This window comes from Nyctereutes procyonoides, unplaced genomic scaffold (genome assembly GCF_905146905.1).
Source record: "Nyctereutes procyonoides isolate TBG_1078 unplaced genomic scaffold, NYPRO_anot_genome, whole genome shotgun sequence".
Classification (NCBI taxonomy): domain Eukaryota; kingdom Metazoa; phylum Chordata; class Mammalia; order Carnivora; family Canidae; genus Nyctereutes; species Nyctereutes procyonoides.
Genome location: NW_026575020.1, coordinates 28,204,563 through 28,232,187, shown reverse-complemented (window position 1 = coordinate 28,232,187; position 27,625 = coordinate 28,204,563). Strand labels below are relative to the sequence as shown.

At 38.2% G+C, this 27,625-nt stretch overlaps 1 protein-coding gene and 1 pseudogene across 3 annotated transcripts in view; one reads left to right on the top strand and one right to left on the bottom strand.

Moving 5' to 3' along the window:
• SMG6 (SMG6 nonsense mediated mRNA decay factor) overlaps positions 1–27,625 on the top strand; it is a 238,147-nt gene that overhangs the window by 119,632 nt on the left and 90,890 nt on the right. The window lies entirely within an intron of this gene.
• Positions 26,312–26,415, bottom strand: LOC129509681 (dolichyl-diphosphooligosaccharide--protein glycosyltransferase subunit 4-like; annotated as a pseudogene).

Sequence of the window (27,625 nt, the reverse complement as noted above, 5' to 3'; positions counted from 1 at the left end):
TTAGGTGGAAGTCTTTTGACCTAGGTGAAGCATATAGAGAGACATGGGTAGATGGCTTTTTTGTTTTGTTTTTTAAGACTTATTTATATATTTTAGAGAGCATGTGCAACCTGGGGGAACGGGCAGAGACAGAGGGAGAGAGAATCCTTAAGCAGACTCTCGCTAAGCATGGAACTTGACTCGGGGCTCAATCCCACAACCCTGAGTGACCTGAGCCAAAACCAAGAGTCAGACGATAAATCAGCTGAGCCACCTGGGCGCCCCAGGTAGATGTTTTTTTTTAAAATGTCAGACAGTAAAAACTAAATCCCAGCCATAAACTGGAGATATGAGAGAGATAGTATTGAATTAAAAATATATTGCTATATTGAAAATTTAAAATGTTTAAACTTGTTCTTAGTAGAAAAGAGTATATGTTCATTGTAGACAAGTAAAAAAGAAAAAGAAAAAAATTTATCCACAATCCTTTTACCCAGTGGTAACATCACTGTTATTTTTGCTAATCATACTCATATTTAACCTCTAGTATACACTTTTTTAATACAAACTAAGAGTCATTATACAGACTATAATCTGCTTTTTTCACTTAATCTTTTAAAATATATTTTTATATGGAATTTTTTTTTTTAAGATTTTGCTTATTTATTTATTTGAGAGAACAAGCAGGAGGGGCAGAGGAAGAAGGAGATAGAATCTCAAGCAGATTCCCTTTCATGGGGAGAGCCAACACAGGACTCAATGTCAGGCCCTGAGATCATGACCTGAACCAAAATCAAGAGTTGGACGCTTAGCCAGCTGAGCTACCCAGGCACTCCATATGGAATCATTTTTGATGATGACTTTGTATTCCAAGATTTCTTTAACCAACCTTTGCTTTGTTGAACCAAGGGACTATTCTCAATTTTTTCACTACTGTAAACAGTGATATAATTCCTTATAGTAGAATTTTTGTACAGATTTCTTTTAGTTAAATATATTGACTTAATAAAAAAACTTCCTCTTTGAATGTGTTTAATGACTAATAGGGATATTGGGAATGTGACAGCCTCTCTCTCTCCCAAGAGGAATACTCATTTAATGCTTTTCCAATGAAAAGTTGGAGTGAAATCCTGCTCTTCTAGTCTCAGAAGAGGATAATAATGAGGAATTGTAATATGTGAGGCTGAGGACAACTAACACAGTCACACATTGTGGAAGATGGTCAGTTATAAGAGAAACTGGATAAGCATGGCTTGGGCTGGGGGATCCTCGTACTGTTCTGTACTCAAGGTGAGTTTGACTGTAGAGGGTACTTTTGGGAGTTGGATATTGGCTTATCTGTCTTTTGGTGCAGAACAAGGAAGGAGTCCTAACCAGCTTCAGACTTCCTAGCACCTATCTCCTCATCAACTCTCCCAGCAGTAGTGTCAATATATGATAAGTGTATGTCATACAGCATGAGATACAGTGCAGCATATGATAAGTATATGATGTGGCCAGAGAAGAATACAGAGCCAGCAGTCCATGCCCTCAGCCTGTAGTAGTAGTTCACAGGCTACCCTGGCACAGACACAGCTGGTGGCAGTTCGAGACTAAGGTAGGTCTCTGCCTCAAGGACTGAAATAGGTATGTCAAACATTTCCAGACCCATGCTCTCCCCTAAACCTGGTTTTTCTTTATTCTTCACATTGGTAAATAGTAGCTTTGACTTTTGAGTAGCTTGTATCAAAATTTGTGGGGGTTATTCTTGGCTACTTTTTCTCACACCTCATCTCATTCATCAGCAGTTCATGTCTTCTTTACCTTCAAAATAAATGCAAATACAAACTCTTTTCTACCACCGCACCCTAGATCAGCTCATTGTAATGCCTTCTGACTGGTTTCTCTAGTTCCTCCTTCCTACTCCCTGGTCTGTTTTCAGCATAACAATTGGAATGGTCTTTTTAAAATAAAAAATAAATCAATAAGATTATGTCCCTTCTTTGTTCAAAACCTTCTGATGGCTTATTCTCTCAGAGTAAAAGCCAAAGTTTTATCAATATCCTGCAACCCTCCTGATATGATACCACCTCTACCTGCCCTTAACTCTGACCTCAGCTCCTACTGCTTTCTTCCTATGTGTTACGCTCTAGTCACGTTGGCATCCTTGCTATTCCTCACACAAGCCAAGCGCTCATGTCTAAGGGTCTTTGCACTTACTTTCCTCTTAACCTGAAAACATTGTGTCCCCAAAGAGCTGTGTGGCTCTCTTACTCCCTTCTAAATGTCACCTTGTTAGAGGGGTTTTCCCGGGCTATTCTGTACCTTCCTTTTCTTTTTATTCTGCTTTATTCTCCATTGCAGAGAAAAACAACATCTCTTGAATATCTAGCATGTACTCGTCCCTGGATTAGGTCTCCCAGTAAGCCTGCCAAGAAGATATTAGTATTTTTGTGTTTTGGACAGGGGAGTGTTTGTTTTTATTTTTGTTTTTTGAAAGAGGTGATTGAGGCTCAAGATAAGAGTGAAAAATGATGATAAACTTCTATGGATCATCTCCATCGCTGACCTAGAGTGTTAGTATAAATGTGTTAGAGGGGATGTCTAGGAACTTTGGCCTTATAGAAACCTGAAAAAGATAGGTATTTTGTCCAGCATTTAGTGTTCAGTACTAAGAAATGTAAGATATCTCAAGGACTTGAGGTAGCAGCAACATGTGCAATTTCGTTGCTGGTTCAGATTGGTCACATGTTTGGTCCCACCTTAATGGCCATTCAACAGATATTTACTGAGCATATCTGTATTCTACAACAAGAGAGATCCAGACTTGTAAGGCAAACATCCTAGTTTAGGAAGTAGTTTGTGGCATGTATAAAGATGTGAGAAGCAACATAAGTTAATTTGAACCTGTAATTAAGGAGGAACTCTTGAAACTTTGTTGAGCTGTAATAGTCCAGTGAAGGCATTGCTTAAGGAGCACTGATTTCACATTAACATATCATTGTATTTTCTAAGCATGTTCTAGGAAACTAATTTTACAGGTTCTTAATTGTCAGGTGAAAGAAAAGGAGTTTCATGATCTGATCATATAAGTAAAGTAATGTTAAGTACGGATTCCTGGGTAGCTCAGTCACTTGGGCATCTGACTCTTGATTTCAGCTCAGGTCATGATCTCAGGGTTGTGAGATTAAGCACTGCATCGTCAGACTCCTTGCTCAATGGGTAGTCTGCTTCTCTCTCTCTCTCTCTCTCTCTCTCTCTCTCTCCCCCCCCCGCTCCCCCTCTCCCCTCCTTCTGCCCCTCCCCGTGCTTGCTTACTTGTGCTTCCTCTCTCTCTCTCTCTCTCAAAATAAAAAAAAAAAAAAAGTCTGTTAAACAGAATCCAACACTTTAAGACTTATTGGAGCTTTTAATATAGTGTACCATGAGAATATCCTTTGCAATCTTTCCCAAACCTGCTTCAGCCGTGATCTTTTTTGATTTATTGAACATCTTGTAGGACTAGTATTCAGCTTAAAAAAAAAAAAAAGTAAAAAAACCTGTCAATGGGATGAGCAAGAGGTAAGAAACAGGTTGCTACTGGAATTATCCAGAAGCAAAATAAAGAGTACAGATGAGGGTAAAAGCAATAGAGTGGAGCTGGTTACATTTTGAGAGAAATATCACAGATATTGAAACCAGTTAGAGCCAACCAGGGTAAAGAAAGTGATCTTAGATTTGTTGTGTGGTTGCCAGAGATCAAAATTCAGAAGACTAAGTAATTTACTTACCCAGAGTCATGTAGCTAGTAAGGAAGTGTAGGATTAGAACCTTTCCTTTTCTGTAGTCCTTTAAAGCCTCGTGTTCTGGGGCTCCTGGCTGGCTCAGTCAGTGTAGCATGCATGCTTTTTCCATCCATCCATCTGTTCTTTCCTCCTTTCTTCCTTCCTTTCTTCCTGAGAAGGAGTGGGGAGGGGTAGAGGGAGAGAGAGAGAGAGAAAGAGAGCATCTCAAGCAGACTCCCCAAAGAGCATGAAGCCCGATGCAGGGATTCATGCAGGGATCAATCTTACGATGGTGAGATCATGACCTAAGCTGAAATCAAGAGTTGGATGCTTAACCAACTGAGCCACCCAGGCGCCCCAAGCATGTGACTTTTTTTTTTTTTAATTTTCTTTTTTTTTTTTTTTTTTTAAATTTTTATTTATTTATGATAGTCACACAGAGAGAGAGAGAGAGGCAGAGACACAGGCAGAGGGAGAAGCAGGCTCCAGGCACCGGGAGCCCGATGTGGGATCTGATCCTGGGTCTCCAGGATCGCGCCCTGGGCCAAAGGCAGGCGCCAAACCGCTGCGCCACCCAGGGATCCCAGCATGTGACTTTTGATCTCAAGGTCGTGAGTTCGAGCCCCATGTTGGGCATAGGGTTTACTTAAGAAAAATTTAAAAAAAAATTTAAGCCCCTCATATTCTAATTATTTGATTTCTAGGATTTGCTTCAAAATAATTTGTGGATAGAAGTATAAATGGGAAAAAAAAGGCCAAATATTGATCATTATTACATCTGAATAATGGGTAGATTGAGTTCATTACAGTATTCTACCTTTGTATATGTGTGAAATTTTCTATAATAACTTGTGATGAAAAGGAGTAGCGATATAACCATCCCAAAAGGAAGCAAAACAAGTAAAATTCTCTGTCTTTTCTGCTGCATTGTAGTGCATAAATGATTAAAAAAGTAATCAAAATGTAATAATAATGAAGTTAAGCTCTTGCGGTCACTAATCATGTTCCAGGCACTGTGCTAAACTTGTTACATTCATTTTGTCATTGAAACCCCAACAGCTCTTTCCTAAAGCTCTAGTTATTTAATGGTATTAATGCATTTATTTCATGAATAGATGTAAGCAGTGCTTATTTTAGCATCCCCAGGTAGATTAATTTTTGTAGTTTTCTTTGTCTTCCTCCCCATATTGTCTGGCCAAGAACTAAGTGAAGAACTTTTCAACAAGCTAATGCTGGGGCCACTCTTTGGCTTGATTGGGGAATAAATTATTCTAAGTTACATTATAAGGTGAGTGTTTTAAGTTTCATGTCACATCCCATTCATTCTTAAAGTATGTTGTTAAGGTTAAAGATGGGGCTTAAATTGTCCAGCTTTTGAAACTGCTGGTTTGTCTGCTTATTTATTTGTTAAATGACATTTTTGGAATGTTGTTTGTTGTATATATAATTACCCCAAAATGTTTTAAATGGAAAATACAGAAAAGCACAAAAAATAAAAATCACCTGCAAACTACCACCTAAAATTAACCAGTGTTAATAGCTTAGTTTATGTCCTTCCAGTCTTTTCCCTCCATATGCTTTTATGTGTTTACTTATTATTTTCTTTTCATAAAATTAGACCATATGATATATGCTTTGTTCTTGCTTTATGTTTTTTATATACTCATATATATAGAGTATTGTGTATACACCCACACGTATACATGTGCATGCGCATATACACACACATATATATAGTTTTGGGGGAAATACTGCCTTTGTTGTTTGGTGGTCTAGAAAATATTTAAGTGGTACCAGTGACTAATTTATAAAAAAACATACTTGAGCTTCTGTTCTCAAAGTATCAACATCAAGAATAGAAAAAAAGCTTAAACTATTGACTCATATTTAAGATACGGAAATTAGGACTGCTTACAAATATGTATTTTGTTTCTAAATTTGCAATAATTATTTAGAATTGATTTTAAATTAAGTGTTCTCAGTGCTCAACATCAGTTCTGTTACTCTATGGCTTTCCCATTGTTATTATGTCCTTCGATTCATCTTTTATTCAGATGCGACACTGAGGAATATTTTCATCAAAGATAACATGGATGTCCTTTAAAAATTAAGGTGACTTTATAAAATATAGTGGTAATACATATACTCACGTAAAAGAATCAATTCACAAACATATATATAGTTAAAAACCACCCTCCATGGACAATTGTTAAGGATTTGATATTTACCTTTTTAGACTATTTCTATACTGACTGAAACATATTTATATACATATATACCTACAAAATCAAAATGATAGCATGGCATGCATTCTTTTCCTTACTTTGCTCTTTTCATTAAAAGATCCATCAAGGACCTTCTTCATGACTGATTTTGAACACTTACATTTTGAAATTGTTCTTATTTTGCCCTTGCACATAAATGGCAACTTAGCTTAGGTCGACTTTTTTTTCTTCTTAAAGCTATAGGTATTATCCCATTGCACTAATGATGAGGAAGAATTGGAGAAAAGTTTGACTTGTCTTCCTTTGAAGGCAAACTCTTCTTTTAGTCCAAAATGGGTGATTTAACAAGTTTTTATAATCTTGAATTCCAGATTGTATGAGTATTTATTTAGATGTTGGTCTCTGTGCATAATGAGCTTTTTATTTTTTTAAATATTTTTAAAGATTTTATTTATTTTTGCATGAGAGACACACACACAGAGATAGCGCACGCGTGAGAGAGAGGCAGAGACACAGGCAGAGGGAGAAGCGGGCTCCATGCAGGGAGCCCAATGTGGGACTCGATCCCAGGACTCCAGGATCACGCCCTGGGCCAAAGGCAGGCGCTAAACCACTGAGCCACCCAGGGATCCCCCATAATGAGCTTTTTAATAAACAGATCCAGTTCGATCTTTGGACCAGGAAAGTTTTCATCTCTTGTGTCCTTGATTGATAATGTTCTGTTCTTTTCTTCACTCTTTTACATCTCTTTCTCTGTCATCATTTTTTAAAAAGATTTATTTATTTATTCATGAGAGACACAGAGACAGAGACAGAGACATAAGCAGAGAGAGAAGCAGGCTCCATGCAGTAAGCCCAGTGTGGGGACTCTATCCCTGGACTCCAGGATCATGCCTTGAGCCACAGGCAGATGCTCAACCACTGAGCCACCCAGACGTCCCACTCTGGCATCATTTTAAAAATCTTTTTGCTTTGCCTCCTTTAAAATCTTTTTGCTTTGCCTCTGCATCCTTGGAAAGCTTCTCAAGTTTATCTTCTCTGGAATTGATTGAGATTTTTATAATGCTGATGTTTTACTACTTCTAACTCAATTTTTACATCTGCTATTGCATTATATGTTTCATTACGTCACTTCCCTGTATTGTCCTGGAACCTTTATATTTTTGCCCACCTTTATCCAAGTCCCTTTTATCTGTCTTTGTTTTGTCATTTTTCTTTCATCATACTTCACAATGTCTGATTTTTACAATTCTGTGTAAGAATATCTTCTTCTTCATTTGACTCCCCCCCCCCCAATATGTTTTGTTTCTCTATCTCTTTATGTGCTATGTTCTCCCTTTTGTATGTTGCAGATCCTTTTCAAAGGCCCCAACTTGGATTTCTACAATCTGATTTTGGCCATTTCTATTTCTTTGAACAAAAAAACATTTCCTCAGGTCTGATATTTACTCCAAAATAGATTATGTAGATTCTCAAGAGATTCTTTCTTTGTCTACAAATACTATTTAGAATCTCCTTCTCAAGTTGATATAAGTTGATATAAGTTTTTATTACCAAGTTACCACCCTGAAGGGAGTGGGGAGGAGGCCAGGTGCTATGCAATTTTATTTTTATTTATTTTATTTTATTTATTTATTCATGAGAGACACAGAGAGAGAGAGAGAGGCAGAGACACAGACAGAGGGAGCAGCAGGCTCCACACAGAGAACCCAACGTGGGACTCGATCCCGGGTCTCCAGAATCACGCCCTGGGCTAAAGGCAGCGCTAAACCATTGAGCCACCTGGTCTGCCTGCAATTTTAATAAATGAATTTATTTTCTACATTTGCTGTTCTGTATATAGTGGAGCTACTACACCAGAGCTAGTTTCCTGTGTCTGATCTGTGTTTCACATAAGCGATATGGCAATTTCTGACCTCCTCACTGGAGCTGTGGCCTACCATATCAAGAAGAAATTCTACTCCCTGGCCACTTCACATTTATTTATTTAAAGATTTTTTTATTTTTTATTTTTTTAAGAGAGAACACAAGTGGGAGGGCAGAGGAAGAGAGAATCCCCAGCAGACTCAGTACTCAGCACTGAGCATAGAGCTGGACGTGGGGCTCAGTTGCAGGACCCTAAGATCATGACCTAAGCTGAAACCGGATACTTAACCAACTGTGCCATCCAGGCGCCCCTGGCCACTTCCCATTTAGTACGGTAGTTTACCCTTTGGCCTGTCTGAAATGTTGATTATAAGTGCTACTGATTTGTAGCAGTGAAAAAGCTTCCAACTGGTGTTCTGCATCTGCCCTATGTCCTCACACTTTGTGGTAGACAGAATAATGGCCCCTTAAAGATGGGCTACCTCTTAATTCCTGAATGTGTTGAATGTTAACCTTACAAGCCAAAGGTACCTTTGCAGATGTAGTTAAGTAAGGATCTTGAGATGGGAAGATGATCCTAAATTGTCCAGGTATGGTTAATGTAATCACAGGGATCCTTATTAGAAGGCGGGAGTATTAAGAGTCAGAAAAAGGAGATGTGATGTTAGAACTAGAGGTCCCAGAGAGAAAAATTTGGAGATAGTATGCTGCTGGCCTTAAAGATGAGATGTGGTGGCCTCTAGATGCCAGAAAAGACAAGGAAGGAAGCATATTCTCCCACAGAGCCTCCAAGAACACTGTCAACACCTTGTCAATTGACAAAACTGACAACACCCTGTGAACACCTTGATTTTAGGTTTTCTGACCTTTAGAACTGTAAGATAATAAATTGTATTGTTTTAAGCCATTAAATTGCTGCTATAGCAGCAATAGGTAACTAATACAACCCTTCCAAACTGGAGAATTTTTCTAAGCTCTTCATTGCTTACTTCTCTTGTTGCTTTTTCTTTTTTAACATTTTTTATTATGAAATGTACATATTGAAATGCATTAAACAAAATTGCCACAAAATGAGGAACTATATAACCACCAAGCAGGTAAAAAAATAGAACAATACAAGGGTAGTAATTACCAGTTCCATTCAGGCTATATTGGAGTTCCTAGCCAGTACAGTGAGACAAGAAAAAGAAAGTATTTAAAACATGATTGGAGGGGCACCTGGGTGGCTCAGTTGGTTAGGCGTTTGCCTATGGCTCAGGTCATGATCCCAGAGTCCCGGGATCAAACCCTACATCAGGCTCCCTGCTCAGCAAAGAGTCTGTTTGCTCCTCTCCCTCTGCCCCTCTCTTGGCTCGTGTGCACACGTCCACAAACACACATGCACTGTCTCTCAAAAAAAAAAATTAAAATCTTAGAAAAATGGTTGAAAAGGGGAAAAAATAAACCTAATGCTATCTTTATTGGCAAATAATGTGAAACATACTTGGAAAATCTGAAAGAAAATAAAATAACAATAAGTGGATTTAACAAAGTTGCTTGGTATAAAGTCAGTATACAAAAATCAATTCCTTATCTACATACTAACATCAAACCAAATGAAATTTTTCTAAAAATTGACTTCTTAAAAAAATAAGTCATAAGTGGATTTCTTAGGAATACAACTGTCAGTTGGCTCTTAATGACCTGCTTCCATTTGTCCTCTATCCACCTAGCAGTAATTCTTTATGATTTATGGCAGGTAAGATGGCATTTTCCCATTTAAGAGCTATTGACTGTTGTGTATTAGGCACTATTCTAGATACCAAATTCATGGCAGTGAACACAGTAGACAGGGAGGGATGACAGGGATATTGGATAGTTGGGATATTAGAAAGTTAGAATTATTTAACTCAGAGGTCTATGCTTTTTAAGTTTTGTTGTTTACAAAAATAACCTTTATTTGTATTATAAAATAGATATTTATTTTAGAAATACTAGGAAAAATCAAAATCTTGATAATCAAAATTATCAATAAGAAAAAAAAAACAAAATTATCAATAAGGAAAGTAAAGATTTTGTGATCCTTCTATCCTGGTTGGGTAGATAGGCAGACATTTGTGAAATTTTTTTGCTTTTTAACAGAATCAGATTATATATACTGTTTTGTAATGTACTCTGTTCACTTAGCAATAAATATATCCTGCATATATTTCCATGTTCACCTATAACATGAATTTTAATCGATGCAGTATATTAACTTGGGTGGACATACCATAATATTTGCGAAGTCTTCAACTTTTAGACATTTTAGAAAGTTACTGGCTTTTCAGCTTTATAAATGATGACCCCTTGGGCAGAAATCTTTACAAACATCTTTTGTTGACTTTTGAAGTGCAATTAGTAGGTCAAAGAGGGTATGTATATTTTTAAGACTTTTGATAGATAATGCTAAATTGTCCTCCAAAGAAAGATAAGCCATTTAAACTGCAGTATATGAGAGTATTTGTTTTCTAGCATCCTCACCAATACTGAATGGTTCAATTTTTTCTAACTTTGCTAGAGATGGGCAAAAAGCAATATTTTATTGTTTTTATTTTCATTCTTTGAAGTAGAGTTGATTTAATTACTAAAACTTTTATGCTTGTTGGTTATATATATTGGTATTACATTTCTCATAAACTGTCTTGTGTTCTTTGTCCATTTTACTATTAGAATGCTCATCCATTTTTTTTCATAATGACGTGATAGCTATTTATGAATAACTTTTGAACTTTATTTGGTTGCCTTTATACAAGAGGTGTTTTGTATTTAATGAGATGATAGCTTTTGGAAACTTGGGAGGGGTGCAACATTCTTTGTTTTAGGTAATAGGAACATGGATGTTCCTTTGTCACCATGCTAGATAAGATCTTTTGTTTTCACCCTTTGAATCCGTTTCTTCTCCTTACATTTTCCTATCAGTCCATAGATACCTAAAGGAAAACCATGTCCAGCCAGATATTTAGAAATGAACTATGAATTGTATCTATTTCCTTTTCTGTTTTGCCTATTTAGTGGAAGAAGCTCTTGATGGGGGTATAAACTTAGTAAAAGTTATGCAGTGTTTTGAGAAGCCCTCTGGTTTCTATCTAGCAAATGCTATAAAAAAAATTTTTCCCCTTCTCATTTGAAGGGTATTAAATGCTTTGATGACTCATTTCATCAATGGCCTTTTGGTGTTGACCATATGTGTTATGTACATCTCTCTGCCTACCTCATTGTTGCCCTCTCTCACTTTTTTTATGCTCTTAGCTTTTTACTAATTGTTTATAAATTTATAGAATTACTGATTACTATTTCCATTTACTCCAATACTTTCACATTTATCAGTTACTGCCTAATTTATAAACCCAATTCCCCAAATGGACCTCTGTTATCTTTATGCTCATGCTATGGATAGGTCAATGGCTAGGTGTTCTTTTTGTTCTAGGATAGTAATTCTCATACTTTAGCATTCATCAGAATCACCTGGTGGGCTTGTTAAAAGAGTTGCTGGGCCCAACCCCAGTGGTTTCTGATTATTCGAGAGGGAAAAAGATTTTAATTCTAACAAGTTCCCCGGTGATGTTGATGATTTGAATTCCACACTTTGAGAACAACTGGTTTTAGGAATTTGATGGCTGCCAGGGTTGTAGTCATCAGGCAAAGATTTTAGCCCAGATAAAAATAATAAAGTTATCTGGTAAAATAGTCTTCTTCCTCATTCTATCTTTAACTTTAGAATGTAGGGCGTATTACCTAAGAGTTCATATACTCTGCCTCCATGTTTGCCAGACAGCTTTCTGAGCTCTTCAGAAAGCTGTATTCAGAATGCTATAAATATGTTTTTCCTGAGCATATGTGAAAAGTCACGTCTTGATCTCTTTTACCAGGAGGGCCCTGAGCAAAATATCTGACTTTTAATGAGTGTTTATCTTGTACTAGGTACTGTTTTAATGCTTTACATTATCTCATTTGAATGTCACAAAAGACCTGGTGGGAATTTGACTTTATGAAAGAACTTGTCCAGGATGACAGGTAATAATGAAGGAATCAAATCCAAGCAATCTAAGTTTAGAGCATACACTCTTAATTGAATATAAATACAGTAGTAGAGTGGTTGAACAAACATTTTTGGTATACCTCTAGTTCTCTTCTTTGACAGTCTTTCTATTTTCACCAGGAGCTTGATTTCTCACCAGGAGCTTAGGAATTCTTGACCTGATTTAGAGAGATTATATTTTCTCCCATAAGCATTCTTGAGAATGAACAAAGAAATAAAAGTTCATATGAGGGGACTGGATGCTCAGATTGAATTTACCTGATTCTTTCTCTCTGAGTTAGGTGTTCTTCAAATCTTGGAATGCCCCGCAGTCCAAAGATACCTGAGGGTTTAGAATATGAGTCTTTGGAGAACGAACTTATTTTTGGGAAGCCCTTGAGGGTGCTCTAAGAGGGACTGAACTTACGCACAGGATGATACACATCATTCTGGAAGTGTGTCCAAGGGCAAAAAACTTAAGAGTAGTGATGGTGCAACTTATAAGGACCAAAAAATCAGAAAAATGCCTTGGGCTCCAAACTTTACAGGCAGAATTGTTCGGAGGTGAACAGGCACTTACGGAGTTGGTTGATGGGGGTAACTGATGCATAAAAACCTGAAGGTCAGTGATGAATGTTTGCCTGCCTATCAACGGACATACATACAAATCATCTTTGGCTCAAGACTAAATAAACAGGGCAGCCCTGGTGGCTCAGTGATTTAGCGCCGCCTTCAGCTTGGGGTGTGAGCCTGGTGACCAGGGATCGAGTCCCACATTGGGCTCCCTGTGCATGGAGCCTGCTTCTCCCTCTGCCTGTGTCTCTGCCTCTCTCTCTCTCTGTCTGTCATGAATAAATAAATAAAATCTTTTTTTAAAAAAAAAGACTAAATAAACATGAGCCATAATAAAAGACAAAGTTGAAATGGGCAAGAGGAAAAAGTATGATACCTAAGGAGAGGACTTAACTATTGATACAAACATCTGTCTCCCTACTTCCTGTCCCACCCTTTATTTTCTTTTCTTTTTTTTTAAGTTTTTTTTTTTAATTTATGATAGTCACACACAGAGAGAGAGAGAGAGAGAGAGAGAGAGAGAGAGAGGCAGAGACATAGGCAGAGGGAGAAGCAGGCTCCATGCACCGGGAGCCCGATGTGGGATTAGATCCCAGGTCTCCAGGATCGCACCCTCAGCCAAAGGCAGGCGCTAAACCGCTATGCCACCCAGGAATCCCCCTTTATTTTCTTTAATGTAATTCTCACATATGTAAAAGAATATTAAAAAAAAAAAGAATATCATGTTTTTACTTAAAATTTTAGATATCTGAAAAAAGTAATCTTTATTAAAGTTAATACCTTTACTTTTATTAATCAACTTGTTGGTATATAATTTACATACAGTAAAATCATACATTTGGGTGTATTGATCATATATAATATATATGTTATATAATATTATATAATAATATATAATAACCACCCCAATCAAGATATAGAATTTACCATCCCCCAAAATATTCCTAAGTGCCCCTTTGCAGTTAATCTCCCCATTCCCTCTCCCTATCCTAAGCAACCACTGATCCAGTTTTTTAAAGATTTTATTTAAGAGAGAGAGGGAGAAGTAGACTCCCTGCTGACAAGGGTCTCGGACTTAGAGCTCAGCCCCAGAATCATGACCTGAGTCAAAAGCAGATGCTTAAGTGACTAAGCCACCTAGGTGCCCCTAATTATTTTTGTAGATTAGTATTGCCTATTTTAGAATTTTATATAAGTGGAATCATACAATGTGTACTTTTATGTCTTGTTCATTTATTCAGCATGATATGTGTGAGACTGATGCATGTTGTGTTTTTCCAGTGGTTCATTCCCTTTATTGATGAATAGTAGTCCATTTTATGGATATATCACAGTCTGTTTATCCATTCACTTTGGGTTTGGACATTTGGTATTTTTCATCAACTTTGGGATATATTTGGCTGTTATGAATAAAAATGCTGTGAACATTAATGTATAAGTCTTTTGTGGATATATATTTCATTTCTCTGGGATAAATAGCTGGAAATAGAATTGCTCAGTCATATAAGTATATTACTACTTTATAGAAACTACCAAACTGTTTTCCAATGCGAGTTCACCATGTTATATTCCCACTAGCAGTGCTTGAGAATTCTAGTTGTTTCACATCCTTGCCAACATTTGCTAATCTTTAGGATTTTAGCCATTCTAGTAAAGTGTGATATGGTCTCATTTTAGTTTTATTGGCATTTGCATAATTAATGAGGAGTATCTTTTCTTGTGTTTATTAGCAATTTATAGATCCTCATTTGAGAAATGTCCAGATCTGTGGCCCATTTTTAAAATTTGGGATATTGATGTTTTCTCATAGAGTTGTAAAAATTCTTCATATATTCTGGACACAAATCCTTGTCAGATATGTGTCCTGTGAATATTTTTTCACAGTGGAGGACTAGCTTTTTAAATTTTTTTAAAGACGGAATCTTGAAACGCAAATGTTTTAAATTTTGATGAAATTTGTTTTTTTTATTTTTCCTTTATGATTAGTTTTTTAAATTTTCCATTATGATTTTCTGTTTTAAGAAATCTTTGTTTTTGTATTCTTAACTATACCCTTAAAATTTTTTTCCTAGTTGTTGTTCTAGGGCTAATAATTTGCATCCTTACCTTTTCAGAATATATTTTAAGGTAACTATTGTACCTTTTTACATTTCACACCTATGCTTCCTGTTTTCTGCTTCATACTTTACAAACGTAATCATCTTAAAATAATATAATTCCATTTACCCATTCCCTCTTGTTTAGTGCATTTGTCTTCTCTTTGGCTTTTCATATAGTATAAACCTTACCATTATTTTTCTCTGGGGTAAATAGCTGGAAATAGAATTGCTCAGTCATATAAGTATATTACTACTTTAAAGAACCAAACTTAAATACTTGTCTTTTAAGTAAATTGCAAACAAAAAGAAATATAGACTTTAATATTTATCTACTTATTTACTTATGCTTTTTGTGTTTTTCCTTCTTTTCAGTAGATCTAAGTTTCCAGATGATAATCATTTCTCTTGAGCCTGAAGGACATAGCAGGTGGTTCATCACAAATTCTTTGGCTTTTGTTTATCTAAAAATGCCTCTTTCTCCCCCACTCACCCCTTTTATTTTTGGTTTTAAAGGATATTTTTAAAAACTGGATATAGAATTCTGGATTGAAGGGTTTTTCTTCTTTCAGCATCTTGAAAATGTGGTTCTCTTATTACCTGGCACCCAGTGTTTTCTCAGGAGAAATCAGCATTCATATGCCTCTCTGTAAAATGTATCTTTTGGGGTGAGTCTGCTTTGAGTATTTTCTTTTTATCTTTGACTTTTCAGAAGTTTGGGATGTGCATAGGTATAGTTCTTTTTACATTAATCCTGCTTGATGTTCACTGACCCTTTTGGATCTGTAAGTTGGTATTTTTCATCAAATTTGGGATATCTTCCAGACATTATTTTTTTTCCTACCCTACTTACCCTCTGGAATTACAATTATGTATATGTTAGACATTTTTAAGTAGTCTCACACATATGTTAGTCTCTGTTTATCTTTAGTGTTTTATCTCTCTAGCCTTCAGATTACTTAGTTTCTATTTTTTTCTTAAATATTTTTTTTTAAGATCTTATTTATTCATGAGAGACACAGAGAGAGAAAGAGAGAGACACAGGCAGAGGGAAAAGCAGGCTCCCTGTGGGGAGATGGATGTGGGACCCGATCCTAGGACTCTGGGATCACGACCTGAACCAAAGGCAGATACTTAACCTCTGAGCCATCCAAGTGCCCCAAATATTTATTTATTTTAGAGAGGGAGAGAGAGAGAGAACACACAAGTTGCAGGAGGGGCAGGAAAGGGAGAGAATTCCATGCAGACTTCCCACTGAGCATGGAGCCATCACAGGGCTCAATCCCATGACCCATGAGATCACTACCTGAGTGGAAACCAAGAGTGAGACATTCAAATGACTGAGCCACCCAGGTGCCCTCAGATTACTTAGTTTCTGTTAATCTGTCTTGATGTTCATGGGCTCTTTCTTTGCCATTTTCAATATAATGTTTAGCCAATGAACTTTATTTCACTCGTTTGCTTTTCAGTTTAAGAATTTCTACTTGGCAGGGAGGGCGCCTGGGTGGCTCAGTTAGTTGAGCCCGAGACTCTTGGTTTTAGCTCCAGTTGTGATCTCAGTATTGTGGGATTGAGCCTCAAGTAGGGCTCCATGCTCAGCACAGTCTGCTTGAGATTCTCTCCCTCTCCCTCCCCCACATGCCTCTTCTTGCGCACACTCTCTCCTGCTCTCTCTAAAATAAATAAATATCTTTAAAATAATATCTCTATAAAATAAGATCTTTTTTTTTTTATGATAGTCACACAGAGAGAGAGAGAGTGAGAGAGGCAGAGACACAGGCAGAGGGAGAAGCAGGCCCCATGCACCGGGAGCCCGACGTGGGATTCGATCCCGGGTCTCCAGGATCGCGCCCAGGCCAAAGGCGGGCACCCAACCGCTGCGCCACCCAGGGATCCCAAAATAAGATCTTTTAAAAAATAATTTTTACTTAATTCTGTTTTATAATTTCCTTTTCTCTGCTGTCATCCCTATTTGTTTACTCATTAAGGTCATATTTATGAACATCTTTCTTATTAATATTTTGGATATATTTATAATAGCTGCCTTTAAAGTCTTTGCCTGCAAGTCCCAACATGTGGGCCATCACATTTGATTTCTATTGAATGTAGATTGCATTTTCCTGTTTCTTTGTGTCTAGTGATTTTTGTTTATAGTCACTAGACATTGGATAATTTGTTAGAGAGATTCTGGATCTTGTTACCTTCCTCTGGAGAGTACCTTTGTGGTGTTTGTTTTTAACAGGCAGTTAAATTACTGCTTTATCATCTTGAACTTCTGTAGGCTTGGTTTTTACATAATATTAGGGCAGCTCTGAAGGAACCTAGGATGTTTCCCAAGCCGCAGTAACTTGTTAGCTTCCAAGCCCTGTCTCCCCTGCAGACTTTGTTTTAGGCTGCATTTTAGGATCTATGAATGTATATATATTTTTTTAAGATTTTATGTATTTATTTGAAAGAACACAGAAGCAGGGAGAAGGGCAGTAGGAGGGGGAGAAGCAGGCTACCCACTGAGCAGGGAGCCCAAGGCAGGACTCAATCCTGGGATATTGACCAGAGCCAAAGGCAGACTTAACCTGCTGGGCCTTATGAAGGCAGGTTTAGATTAGCTCTCCTTAGGGTGTGGCTCCACTGGAGTCTAAGATGATTGCCAAGGAGTATTAACAAGGTGTTAAAACCTCTTCACTCTGGCAGTGTTGGAACTCCCAACTCCCCCATCCTAAAGCAGTGCTTTTCGTGCACTGCTGTGGGATCGCTTTCTGTTCCACTCACCACCCTGCGGCAGCTGCTTTCTGATCAGCCTCTGGTGGTCTTAGTTGCATATGTACAGTCCAGCCTTTATCCCCTTATTCAGCGAAGATTCTCAAATGTACTTCATGTCCTCTCTTTGTACAGCTTCTTCCTGTCCTCTTCCTTACTTGCTGATTCCATCTCCTTCAGCTACCTCAAATTCTGCCTCTGCCTCTTCAGCTCAAATGGACCACCATAATTTCCTTGGGATTCAGCTTTCTGTGTCGTGGTTGGAAAATTATCCCCAAGCAGAGGACTGAGTGATCATGGGTTCATTTTATGAATTTCTCTTTTCTCAGAGAGAAAGTCTTTTTTTTTCTCTCATGAAGGGGAAACAGACTTTAATCACAAAAAATATTTCTAGTGTTTTTCCCCAGTTGTATTGAAAAATAATTGACATACATCATTGTATGTGTTTAAGGTGTACAAAATGATGGTTTGACTTTCATATATTTCTTTTTACTTTCATATATTTTTAAATGATTGCCACAGGGAGTTTAGCTGACTCATCCATCATCTCATACAGATGCAATAAAAAGAAAAAAAAATTCTCCTTCTGATGTATCATACAGCAGTGTTAACTGTAGTCATTGTGTCGTACATTACATCCCTAGTACTTATCTTGTAATGGGAGCACCTTTTGACGACCTTCCTCTGGTTTGCCTTCTCCCTATCCCTACCTCTGGTAACCACAGTCTGAACTCTTTCTCAATGAGTTTGGTGTTTTAGGGATCACAGTCTTGCACTGCCTGTTGTCCACTGCCTACAAACAGTTGCCTCAGATATTTTAAACCTGTTTATGGTGGGAAGATTACTTCAGTACCATCTACCCCATCATGTTGAGAAACTGAAGGTAGACTGTTTTTGTTAATTATAGAAGTAATTCATGCTCCCTGAAATAATATTAAAATCATATAGAACTGTAGAATAAAAAAGTACAGCCCCTCCTTCCAAAGATGATTGCAAATAACAGTCTGGTAACCATTCTTACAGACATACATAATGTAATTATAATATAACACAGAATATTATATTATAATACAGAATATTATATTATACAAAATAGTATTATAATATAATACAGAATATTAGCTTTTCTAATAAAAATGCATGTTGTATATTTTTTGTTGTTGTTTAATATATATACCTTGCAGCTATTCCTGAATTGGTATGTATAAATCTACACTAGTCTTTTTCAAGTTGTATCGTACTCCATTTTATAGATAAAATTTATGCACCTTTTTTTTACTGAAGAATTGACATGCAGTGTTCTCTTAGTTTCAGGTGTACATCATAATGATTTTATATTTTTATACATTGTGAAATCTCCATAATTAATGTAGTTCATCTGTCACCATACAAAATTCCTACAATATTATTGTGTATATTCCCTATGCTGTACTTTCCATCCCTGTGACTTATTTATTTTATAACTGGAAGTTTACCTCTTAATCTCCTTTACCCGTTTCAACCACTCCCTCCCAACCACTCACCACTCTAGTAACCAACAGTTTGTTTCCTATATCTCTGATTGTGTTTCTGTTTTTGTTCATTTGTTGTTGATTTTTTTTTTTTTTTAGATTCCACATATAAGTCAAATCATACAGTAATTTGTCTTTCTCTGACTCATTTCGCTATGGCAAGGTTTCATTACACATGGCTGGATGATAATCCATTGTATACTTATATCACATCTTCTTTTCCATTTATCTGTTGATGGACACTTAGGCTGCTTCCATGTTTTAGCTGTTGTAAATAATGCTGCAGTAAACATTGGGATGCTTTTATCTCTTCAAACTGGTGTTTTCATTTTTTTCAGATAAACACCCAGGAGTGGAATTGCTGGATTGTATGGTAGTTTTATTTTTAACTTTTTTTAAATTTTATTTATTTATTAATGAGAGACAGAGAGAGAAGCAGAGACAGGCAGAGGGAGAAGCAGGCTCCATGCAGGGAGCCTGATGTGAGACTCAATCCTGGGACCGCGGGATCACACCCTGAGCCAAAGGCAGACGCTCAACTGCTGAGTTACCCAGGCGCCCCTAATTTTGTTTTGTTTTTGTTTTTGTTTTTTGAGAAATTTCCATAGTGGTTTCCCTATTGGCTGTACCAGTATAGATTCCCACCATCTTTTAGGTGCTGTTTAGCTATGTCCCATTTTTGTTATTACATACAGTACTAAAATGAACTTCCTGGTACCTAAATCCTTATATTTTTATAATACTGTTCTAGAATAGATTCCTTTTTCTTTTTTTTAATTAATTAATTAATTAATTTATGATAGTCACAGAGAGAGAGAGTGAGGCAGAGACACAGGCAGAGGGAGAAGCAGGCTCCATGCACCGGGAGCCCGAAGTGGGATTCGATCCCGGGTCTCCAGGATCGCGCCCTGGGCCAAAGGCAGGCGCCAAACCGCTGCGCCACCCAGGGATCCCTCTTTTTTTTTTTTTAAGATTTTATTTATTTATTCATGAGAGACACACACACAGAGAGAGAGGCAGAGACACAGGCAGAGGGAGAAGCAGGCTCCATGCAGGGAACCTGATGTGGGACTCAATCCCAGGTCTCCAGGATCACGCCCTGGGCCAAAGGCAGGCGTTAAACCACTGAGCCACCCAGGGATCCCCTAGAATAGATTCCTACAAGTAGAATTGCTTTATCGAAAGATACACAAATTTTACTGTTTTTACAAATACTGCCATTTGCCCTCCAAGAAGATACCAGTTTACACTCCCATTAACAGTTTACAAATGTCTGTTTCTTCATACTTTTACAAATACTATGTATTAGACCAATTTTTTTAAGGTTCTATTTTTATTCATGAGAGACACACAGAGAGAGGCAGAAACAGGCAGAGGAAGAGGCAGGTTCCCTGTGGGGAGCCTGATGCAGGACTCGATCCCAGGACCCCCAGGATCACGACCTGAGGCAAAGGCAGACGCTTAACCACTGAGCCACCCAGGTACCCCAGAGCAAAATTTTTAATTTCTGCTATTTTGGGGGGTTAAAAAATGCATCTCATATTAACTTGAATTTGCTTACTAGTGGAGTAAAGGATCTTTTTGTATATTTACTGTCTGTTTATATTCCATTCTGACTTGCAGAGTTATGGCCCTACTCATTTTTATATTGTTATATATTATTGATATGTGGGAGTTCATAAACACTGTAGTTATATGATGCAAATATTGTCTCCTGGTTGGTAGCTTAAATTATAATCTTTATATTTTTTTTACAGTGTAAAACCTAAAATTTTTATGAAGTCAAATCTATCTTTTCCTGCATGACCTCTGGGTTTTCTTGTCATGGTTTCCTTATCGTTGTATATACCTATTATTGTTCTTGTTGATTGTTTCACTAGATTTCTCTAAAAATAAAGGATCATGATTAATAAGACACACTGTGATTTACCGAGGCTTCCATTGGAATTTTGTCTGCAAAGTAGGGACTGCTACTTTTAAGTACTCCAAATATTCCAGAATAGCCACCATTTGGAACAAAGGATTTTGAAGGTTCAATGTTTTCATGAACAATTTTTTGTGATATCATTATTGTTAGTGACAGGAAAAAATGAATCTTTAGCTGCCTAAGAATAAATCCAAATGTTTCTTAACTACAAGTAAACTCAGAAATAACCAGATAAAATAATGTAAAAGCTCATTTGTAATGAATGCTTATCTAGCAGATTTTTTTTTCCCTCGTGCACACAGTCCCCCTAAAGTGAAGAAGAGAAAAATGAGAAACTGTTCCTAATTCTAGAGTGCAGTGGAAAACGTGGTTTGCACATGTGCAGCAAGAAGCTTTGGAGGGTTGGAATTGCACAACGCGTGTAGGTTGAGCAATTGCTTAATAAGGCATCCATATTGGGGGGTGTCCTTTGCTCTTGTGCAATTAGGGAACTCCAGAGCTGCCCGAATAGGGGATTTCCTTTTATTTCTTACATGCCACTTTAAGAATTCACTTTTTCCCTTCTTTTCAGTGTTCATTCTTTTTTTTTTATTCTTTTGAATTTTTTTTTTAAGATTTTATTTATTTTTCATGAGAGACAGAGAGAGAGAGAGAGAGAGGCAGAGACAGGCAGAGGGAGAAGCAGGCTCCATGTAGGGAGCCCAGTGCAGAACTCGATCCCGGACCCCAGGATCCCACTCTGGGCCGAAGGCAGACGCTAAACTGCTGAGTTACCCAGACGTCCCTGTTCTTTTGAATTCTTATTTGTAGTTTTCTTCTTCCTTCCTTTTAAGGGAAGAGATTAATTAGTCACACAGCCATGTGTCCCTACCTCTGTGATTAGAAATGAGCCTGGGCCAGGCCCACTAGACAGTGGGAGGATGGTTGCTGACTCTGTAAAGCTTTCTGGTTTGATTTCTTCCCACAGTTGTGATACTCGGCTGGTTCCGACTGTTTGAAATATCAGTTACTGATCAGCCAGTATTCTGCTTTCTTAGTACTGGAATTTTGCAAGCTTCTAATGAGTTTTCTGAGGTTTTTGCTTATTCTGCTTTTAATGGCAATGGACATCTCCTGATGAAGATCAGCTGCAGACTTTACTGGACAGTAAAGCCACACTTTAAACTGAAAGCATAGGAGCCAGAGCTTTATAGTATTTGTTTCTCCCTTGGCAAAAGAAACGTGCTTGTTTTCTCCCTCCTTCCCTTTAGCTTTTTCTGTCATACTCATGTTAGATAGTACTTAGTAAGCATGCATCTGATTCTGATTCTCTTTCCCTTACCTTTGTACAGGGGGTACTAGAATCTCTCTTCTTTCAACTTTGCTCTGTTCCAGAGGAAAAGAAGAGGTAGTTGGGTCAGAGTGCCAGAAAAGCAGAAGTTAAGTATGTGGATTTCATAGCCGCATGTATGAGTGTTTGTGGGGCAGGGAACTTCTAATGGAAAACATTTGTGTTGCATCGAAAACAGAGCAAGGCCTGGTTAGAGTCTGTCTGCTCTGTCTGTCAGTCTGTTCCCCACCAGCACTAGTCATTGTTCTCCTGGGAGTCTCAGGCGTATTGTGGTTTCTTCTGCTCTTGCTATGCTCTAATCTTGCCAGAGTTTTTGTGTCACGGGTGGCCTCGTTTGCAGTTTGGAGTGAGGCTGCAAGGGTGGTGACTAATGGCTTTGAAGGCACTCAAGCCCACATACTGGCTTTGAGACCCTTTTTAGGGTGAACCAGAGGAGAGGGAAGGGTCTCCAGCACAGATAGTGGGAGAAGCATGCTTACACTCATTCAAATGGCGTGTTAGTCCCTGCTTTTACTGCCAGCAAAGCACAAACCAGAAGAACAGAGACCAGAAGCAAAGACTTGCTGTTTGGGCTTGCCATTTCATTTGTAAATGCTCAATAAGGGTTGCACCTGGATGCCCGAGCTTGTCTCTGATGGGCTGATATCAATCAGGTTGTGTGGCTGGATCCCCTTTGGAAAATAGAGAAGAGAAAGTGCTAATTTCCCTGAGGATAGTGTCACTCCAAGATATGAGGGACCTGTAACTTGAGCTTTTTTTTTTTTTTCCTTTCCAGACCCTCTAAAATTCACATTTGTTCATCATTTTAAAAGAAAGAAAACAATAAAAAAGGAGCAGCTCAGAGTTTTCTGGGTCCCCAAGAAGGCACTTCACCGATGTGGTTTTCACATTTTCAGGTTTTTGGCTGGTGAATAAGATTGAGCAGAAATGCTCCTTCCCCTGATAACAATACATTCAGATGCAGGATCAGGAGCGTGTGGATTAAAACCAGACGGTGGATGATTAATATTTTTGCTTATAGAAGTAGACATGGCAGCTTCCTCCATTTAAATGAAAAAGCTCTTTCTCTGCGTTTGTATGTGTATGTTTCCTTCTATGCTTGGGCTCTTCGAAGGTGGGAGGTAAGAGTTTCTAGTTTAGTTAGTTTCCAAGTACCATTTCCTTCCTCTCACTTGAGGCACCCAAGAAGTACTAGAAGGAGTAAGCTGTGAAGCAGAGGTGTGAAGATAAGCTACTAAAATGAGAATGGGAATAATGGAACACACATCTTTAGCTACTCGACCTTCTCGCTCTCTATGAAACTCCGACCACACTATAAAAGGTATAATTTTTCTTTTTTTTTTTTTTTTTAATTTCTGATAGTCACACAGAGAGAGCGAGAGAGAGAGGCAGAGACACAGGCAGAGGGAGAAGCAGGCTCCATGCAGGGAGCCCGACGTGGGACTCGATCCCGGGTCTCCAGGATCGCGCCCTGGGCCAAAGGCAGGCACTAAACCGCTGCGCCACCCAGGGATCCCCTGGTATAATTTTTCTTTCAAAATATTGCCCCTTCAGAGGTGCCCATCCTCATCATTTCACTATTAGAAAATGATGACATTAAAATAAATTTTATTATTACAGATATACTTTGTTTTTTTTAACCTCACTCACTGACAGCATGACAGATTTCTTGGAGAATACTTTTAATTAGAGTTTCACAGGTGTTTATTATTTTTAAAAAATGTTTCAGGATTTAGTTTTATTAGGTTCTGTGCACATTTACCCATTTAGACCAAGAGGTCTCTAGTTAGCCTAAATCTCTGATTTCCCTCATGGTTTTTTTTTTAAAGATTTTGTTTATTAGAGAGAGTACAAGTGCGGGGGCAGGGAGCAGTAGAAGGAAAGGGAGAAGCAGGCTCCCTGCTAAGCAGGGAGCCCAACATGGGGCTCCAATCCCAGGACTCTGGGATCATGACTTGAACTGAAGGCAGCCACTTAACCAACTGAGCCACCCAGGTGTCCCTTCCCTCATGATTTTTAAACTTGTATACATTTTGCTCTTTGTAGAAACGGGAGATCTCTGCCCAAATGAAACAGGAAATGAAAAGGGGAGAGGGAAACCACGCCAGGACTTTGTATCTTTTTATCTTGGTAAAGAAGATTGCATTGTCTCTGCAACAATGAAAAGTTTGGGGACAGAGAATATAGTTCCTTTTACTGCAAGAGAAATCTGAATCTGTTTTAATGTTGCCTCCAATTTTGGGGTAAAAATGGGTTCTATGTCAGCCCTGTCACACTCTGGCCATATGCATTCCCAGGTATCCCAACACCCCCTTCCCCACCCCCCCCCACCCCTGCCAGCAGAGTGCAACAGTGCTTCTCTAATTCATCCCCTTCCCCAGATACCTAAATTTGTTTACACACATTAAAATTCACTCTGTTGAACAGTTTTAACAAACATACAGTCATATAACCATCACAGTTAAGATACAGAGCATTTCCATCACCCAAAAAAACAAAAAATCCCTCAAGCAACCAACGCCTCTCCACCCCTAGTCCTACCTCTGATCTTTTTTCTCCCATAGAGATGACATTGCCTTTTCCAGAATGTTGTGTAAATTAGCCATACAGCAGTTAACTTTTTGAGGCTTCATTATAGCATAATGCATTTGAGATTCATCCATGTTGTTGCTTATATCACTAATCCATTCTTGTTTGTCACACAGTAGTATTTCATTGTAGGATAGACCACGATATGCTTATCCATTCATCAGTTGAACATTTGGGTTGTTTGCAGTTTAGGTGATTATGGATAGAACTACAACAAATATTCATATATAGGTTTTTTTGTGAACTTAAGTTTTCATTTGTCTTAAGTGAATACCTAGGTATGAATGTAGGGGTCATTTGATACGTGGTACGCTTAATTTTATTTTATTTTTTTTGGTATGCTTAATTTTGTTAGAAAGTACCAAACTTTCCCAAAGTAGCTATAACCATTTTGTATTCCCATCAGCTGTGTATGAGAATTTCAGTTTGTCCACATCCTTTGCCAGCACTTGATTCCACATTGTACTGTTGTTGTTTTAAGTCATTCTAATAGGTACATCAGTGCAATTTTTAAAGTGTCTTCAAATCTTCTGCCTATTTTTAAATTCTTATTGAGTTTTGAGAGGTCTTTATATAATCTGGATGCAAGTCCTTTGTTAGCTATATATGTGGCACACATACTTTCTCTTGATCTAGCTTGTCCTTTTACTTCAGAGACTAGGTTTTGACTGATTAAATGCCGAGGGCTAGAGGTTTCAGGCTCTCTTGGTAGAGGAAAGTAAGGAAATCGAGACCTTAGTCAGCAGAAAAATGTGAGGACCACCCCTTTTGAAGCTGTTTATTTAAAATAAAAGAGGAAGATGAGGGGTGGGCCAAGATTGAATTGTGCAGACAGATGTCTGAAGCTTTTTTAAATTCCTTCTCTCTCTCCTGTCCCCACCTACAATGTGGATTTGGGGCTCTTACCTTCAACTGGGTTCTTCAGTTTCTGCCATCACTGCAAATCTCCCGAGGCCTCTCCAACTCTGCAAACTCCAGTGGAACACCCGAGAGGACAAGTCAGCTTCTTGCCCAAAGTATATTCCACACTGAAGGCATTTTTGATAAGTAATCGTTCCCAAGCCCTAAAGTGATAGCCTCCAAGGAGTCACCCACTTTGAAGAGCTGCTTTCATCTTCAGCTGGACTCTTTTCTAAACAAGCATCGGCAGAGCCTAGTCAGAGCTCTGCCATACAGGGTTCTGCCATGAGAAGCAAATTGGCAGCAACAGGCAGCCCCCTTAGGCAGTGGAATTCAGCTCTCAGAACATGCATTAAATGTGGATGAGATATTTATTTATCATGGGACTCTTTCATGTTGTATGGAATTTTTTCCACACAGCAGCTCACTTAGGTACAGTGCAGAATATAGGTCCTGCCCCATTGGACAAAAGTCAAGAAAAGGTAGTAGGTGGAATCTTGTCACTTTTTAAGCAAATATATCTATATTTTTATATTGGAGTAAGGAAGTAGAAAAGAAAGCCTCTATACTGGGCCCTACTCAGTGGCAGCTTCTTGTTCCATAGGGTTAAGGAAGACTTTAAAGACATAAAAGTTGTTGGAAAGATCCAGGTGTAGTTGCTATGTGTGTTGTAATGTGTGGAGGAATGAAGTCCAGTGTGAAGGCCCCTCCTACCCTCCATCTTGCCTCAAATTATGTCCTGGAACCCTGGGGCGGAGAAAGCGCCACTTTTATTCCTATCTGGGATTGTTGACAGCCACGTAGTAATCAGAACAGCAAGCAGGAAGAGTGACACACCCAACACGTTGGCAAAGATGGTGAGCTGCACTTCTGTGATCATCCTGATCAGCTGGGCCAATTCCCAGACTCTTGTCCCTTTTTAATTGCTGACACTCTTAAGGTGTTTTTCTTAAATAACATTTGCCACTAACTAGACACTAGTAGTTTCTTTCTGCACATACCATGGATTACTAACACTGCATGTGATGGTCAAAGAAGGCCTGTTTTAGTCCCGGAGGTCTGTCCATTTCTCTAGGATAATGTAGTCTGATCAAGGCTTTCTGGCTTTTGACCCCAGTAGGAGTGATGTATACAGAGAAGAATTTTTGACCCTTCACTAATCTCAGTTATTTGAATGCCTTTTTGTAAACAATACATCTTTTAGGCAGGCCTAAAACTGTTTCTGCTCATGTAGGTACAAATTTCTCACTTTACTAAGGGCAAATAAATTTAATTAAAGATAAAATTGTAATGTGGATTAATAGTTCAGGCTTTAACAACAAAGGCAGGAGTTAAAAACAAGTTCTGCAATAAATCTGCAAGTGTGGAATCTAAGGGAAATGATCCCATCTGGAAAACTCTACCACTGGTGCCTTGGCTGGTTTGTAGAGCAGTGTGGATCGCAGAGTAAAAAAAGACCCTGCAGTCTTGAAAGATGACAGGTTCCTTAATTGATGTCCATTTCAGCTGGTGCTGTGCCAGCTTATGTTGGCCCCAGTCCAGCGTTCCTGTAATTTGGGAGCCAGGTGTGAAGCATTTTTGTTCCATCTTGTTCCCCAGCATCTACAGAAGCCTCATGCATCTCACTTGCAGCAGCAGCACTCTGTAGGAAACAGATGTACAGGTAGAGGTGGAAGGAAGTGTCACAGCTGGGTTATGGATATTAAAAAGAAAATCCCTCCTCCAAATTCAAGTGAGATCTGGGCTTGCAAGCTGGGAGAAAGAGTATTTCACCGCCTCGGTATGAGATGTAACTACCACATACCCTAATTACTCTGATACTGATTTGTGATTTTTTTTAAACCTATCTTATTACTTTAGACTTACATTTTTTATAGGCAGAGATCTACAGTGATTTGCCTTCTGTCTAACTCTGGAAACAGCATATAAAGAATATCAGAGTTGGGTCTGACCACTTCCATAGCATCTAGCAGTCAGGGGAGCAAAACCTGAGAGATTAGCTACTCCTGACTAGGTGGAGACACACCCATGTTCATTTGGGGGGATCATGATGAACACAGTAGAAAACAACATCATCTGTCCAATGCATT